The sequence below is a fragment of the Oncorhynchus keta genome, unplaced genomic scaffold (assembly GCF_023373465.1).
Source record: "Oncorhynchus keta strain PuntledgeMale-10-30-2019 unplaced genomic scaffold, Oket_V2 Un_contig_24518_pilon_pilon, whole genome shotgun sequence".
Classification (NCBI taxonomy): domain Eukaryota; kingdom Metazoa; phylum Chordata; class Actinopteri; order Salmoniformes; family Salmonidae; genus Oncorhynchus; species Oncorhynchus keta.
The window spans coordinates 3,505-8,016 of record NW_026283953.1 but is presented as its reverse complement, the minus strand read 5'-3'; the positions used below and the strand labels follow the sequence as shown (position 1 = coordinate 8,016).

The 4,512-nt window shown below is 43.1% G+C and overlaps 1 pseudogene across 1 annotated transcript; it reads right to left on the bottom strand.

Annotated features, from left to right (window-relative positions):
* Positions 1-540: 540 nt before the first annotated feature.
* On the bottom strand, positions 541-4,304 carry LOC127922072 (phospholipase A and acyltransferase 4-like; annotated as a pseudogene). Its single transcript, XR_008110381.1, has 4 exons — positions 2,390-4,304; positions 2,080-2,176; positions 837-1,115; positions 541-736 (listed from the first exon to the last, which is right to left on the bottom strand). The product of XR_008110381.1 is annotated as a phospholipase A and acyltransferase 4-like (transcript).
* Between the last annotated feature and the right edge of the window lie 208 nt (positions 4,305-4,512).

The following is a 4,512-nucleotide window of genomic DNA, read 5'->3' as shown; positions in this document are numbered from 1 at the left end:
GAATGTTCTTTCTATTTAATTGTATTTTTTTATTTATCCGTTATTTTGCCAGGTGAAATTGACTGAGAACACATTCTTATTTACAGCAACTGATCTGGGGAATAGTCTGGTTCCTGCAATCTGTCCCTAAAAGTAAAAACAGGGCTAATACTTTATAACAGAATATATGATTAACATGAACTGTATGGGAGGATTCTACATAGATCCTGTTTCTGCAGTCAATCGCCCTCTAGTGGCCTCATGGGTGGAATGTTCATGTTTTCATGATGTAATAACTAATAAACATATATTTTTTGAAACTGCAGAAAATCCATTGTTTCCATGTCCAACCGGTTTGTTATATTTCAGTTTTCTGTGATGTATATAGAAAGTCTAATATTGGGAGGCAACCTCAACATGGAATACATTTCAACTGTATCTGACATTGTACAGGTGTCTTCTTTTGTTTAGCCCATAACCATTTTAAATAATATAAAGGGTGGTATATTAATTTAATATTCTGTTTAATTTTAATGAAAAGATTACCACACAACCACATTGGTCTTTGAGATGGTCCTTTGTTCATTAGGCAATACACAGCATTTTGCATTACTGACATTCTCCATGGACTCATGAATGACCCAGGAAATTATTTACTAAGTGTGCTTGCTGCAGCAGCTGTAAAGCCTTAACAGCAGTTCAGTACACCAAGCACGCCTGCAGTACCAGCTAACACATTATTCAGGAAGTCATCTGCCTATAAGGAAAAATACAAACAGAAAACAAATGAATATGGAGTGCATCTCCTCAAGCAAAGCATTAATTAGAATATTCTCTCATTATACTGTCATGGCTACCTGTTGGGACTCTGATTGGCCGTAACGGAGGAAAGTAACAAAATGCTCGCAGTTGTTTCCAAGGAGGTTATATTTTATTGTGCTGCCTCTCATTTTGTCCACTTCCCCCATAATGACGTCAGTCCTCCTTGGATTTGTACTCGTCATCCAGGTAGTTGTTGATTTTGTAAGGATTCCCTGCTGTCACATCCTGTAATGTCTCTATTGTAATCGTGCCTTTACAGGCAACACTGCCGCTGGATGAGCTAAAACTGCAGAAAGCTACTTTTGAAGGTCCATCTACAAAACAGGAGGGAAATAAAAAGGTGTGTTTTGCTGATGAGAAATAAAGAAACTGACTATCGACCACGTTCAGATATCAGTTTTACTGTGGTGTTGAGGGCAGCAGGTAGTCTAGTGGTTAGAGCATTGGGCCAGTACTCTGCTGTTAGGGGCAGCAGGTAGTCTAGTGGTTAGAGCATTGGGCCAGTATTCTGCTGTTAGGGGCGGCAGGTAGTCTAGTGGTTAGAGCATTGGGCCAGTACTCTGCTGTTAGGGGCGGCAGGTAGTCTAGTGGTTAGAGCATTGGGCCAGTACTCTGCTGTTAGGGGCGGCAGGTAGTCTAGTGGTTAGAGCATTGGGCCAGTACTCTGCTGTTAGGGCGGCAGGTAGTCTAGTGGTTAGAGCATTGGGCCAGTACTCTGCTGTTAGGGGCAGCAGGTAGTCTAGTGGATAGAGCATTGGGCCAGTACTCTGCTGTTAGGGGCGGCAGGTAGTCTAGTGGTTAGAGCATTGGGCCAGTACTTTGCTGTTAGGGGCAGCAGGTAGTCTAGTGGTTAGAGCATTGGGACAGTACTCTGCTGTTAGGGACGGCAGGTAGCCTAGTGGTTAGAGCATTGGGCCAGTACTCTGCTGTTAGGGACGGCAGGTAGCCTAGTGGTTAGAGCATTGGGCCAGTACTCTGCTGTTAGGGACGGCAGGTAGCCTAGTGGTTAGAGCATTGGGCCAGTACTCTGCTTTTAGGGACGGCAGGTAGCCTAGTGGTTAGAGCATTGGGCCAGTACTCTGCTGTTAGGGACGGCAGGTAGCCTAGTGGTTAGAGCATTGGGCCAGTACTCTGCTGTTAGGGACGGCAGGTAGCCTAGTGGTTAGAGCATTGGGCCAGTACTGTTAACATTTGACTTCAGATGATGTTTACACCCTGCCCCAATTCTGGAATTGGAATATCGGCTACAACAAAAACATTTCAAGAAAAACATCATACCTGGAGATACCAACTGGATGACCTTTCCATGTCCAATGTACAGAGCCCAGTGTTTGTATTGACCTCTGTTGAGCTCAATCATGTCACCAATCTCCATCTAAGAATAAGGTGGGTAAGAAGACATGTAATTATGTAACACCCCCACACACACACACACAGTCCTGTTTTGCTAACACATTTTCTCTAACCCCTAACCCCCAAATCTGGTCCCCACAAGTATAGTTAAACATGTTCACACACACAAACTCCTTTGATTGCACTGTTGATTATTATAAATTAGTATTAGTCAAAGATCAGCAACAGTACTTACTGTGGTCGGACTCCTGGTTTGCATGTGAATGTCTCACTGTGGGTTGTGTCTCGTGAAGAAAAAGCATCGCCCTTATATGACAAGGTCCAACACTAACATCCTGTTATTCAACTTAACTCTTTGAGACCCGAGCGTTCTTGCAACTAGCTCTACCTCTGGCTAAGAATGTTTGTTTCTCAAGTAAATGTTTTCTACATAATCACTACTTCAGAAAGGAAACACCTCGTACAAATATGTTTAACCATTTATTAAAGAATGAATAAGGCAAGTCTTGACTCTGCTCCTTCAGGGTAGATCACAGCAGAACGCTTTGTCTAGATATGATCAAATAGACCAGCTGAAGTCTTCCTACCATTACAGACTGTATACTGTAGACCAGCTGAAGTCATCCTACCATTACAGACTGTATACTATGGACCAGCTGAAGTCCTCCTACCATTACAGACTGTATACTGTAGACCAGCTAAAGTCATCCTACCATTACAGACTGTATACTATGGACCAGCTGAAGTCCTCCTACCATTACAGACTGTATACTGTAGACCAGCTAAAGTCATCTTACCATTACAGACTGTATACTATGGACCAGCTGAAGTCCTCCTACCATTACAGACTGTATACTGTAGACCAGCTGAAGTCATCCTACCATTACAGACTGTATACTGTAGACCAGCTGAAGTCCTCCTACCATTACAGACTGTATACTATGGACCAGCTGAAGTCCTCCTACCATTACAGACTGTATACTGTAGACCAGCTAAAGTCATCCTACCATTACAGACTGTATACTATGGACCAGCTGAAGTCCTCCTACCATTACAGACTGTATACTGTAGACCAGCTAAAGTCATCTTACCATTACAGACTGTATACTATGGACCAGCTGAAGTCCTCCTACCATTACAGACTGTATACTGTAGACCAGCTGAAGTCATCCTACCATTACAGACTGTATACTGTAGACCAGCTGAAGTCCTCCTACCATTACAGACTGTATACTATAGACCAGCTGAAGTCATCCTACCATTACAGACTGTATACTATGGACCAGCTAAAGTCATCCTACCATTACAGACTGTATACTATAGACCAGCTGAAGTCATCCTACCATTACAGACTGTATACATAGACCAGCTAAAGTCATCCTACCATTACAGACTGTATACTATAGACCAGCTGAAGTCCTCCTACCATTACAGACTGTATACTGTAGACCAGCTGAAGTCATCCTACCATTACAGACTGTATACTATAGACCAGCTGAAGTCATCCTACCATTACAGACTGTATACTATGGACCAGCTGAAGTCATCCTACCATTACAGACTGTATACTATAGACCAGGTAAAGTCATCCTACCATTACAGACTGTATACTGTAGACCAGCTGAAGTCCTCCTACCATTACAGACTGTATACTATAGACCAGCTGAAGTCATCCTACCATTACAGACTGTATACTATAGACTAGCTGAAGTCCTCCTACCATTACAGACTGTATACTGTAGACCAGCTGAAGTCCTCCTACCATTACAGACTGTATACTGTAGACCAGCTAAAGTCCTCCTACCATTACAGACTGTATACTATAGACCAGCTGAAGTCCTCCTACCATTACAGACTGTATACTGTAGACCAGCTGAAGTCCTCCTACCATTACAGACTGTATACTGTAGACCAGCTAAAGTCCTCCTACCATTACAGACTGTATACATAGACTAGCTGAAGTCATCCTACCATTACAGACTGTATACTATAGACCAGCTAAAGTCATCCTACCATTACAGACTGTATACTATAGACCAGCTGAAGTCCTCCTACCATTACAGACTGTATACTGTAGACCAGCTGAAGTCATCCTACCATTACAGACTGTATACTATAGACCAGCTAAAGTCATCCTACCATTACAGACTCCTACCATTACAGACTGTATACTGTAGACCAGCTGAAGTCAGAACAGGGCTCCGGGCAGCCGGCGGAAATGGAGGAAACTCGCCTCCCTGCGGACCTGGCATCCTTTCACTCCCTCCTCTCTACATTTTCCTCCTCTGTCTCTGCTGCTAAAGCCACTTTCTACCACTCTAAATTCCAAGCATCTGCCTCTAACCTAGGAAGCTCTTT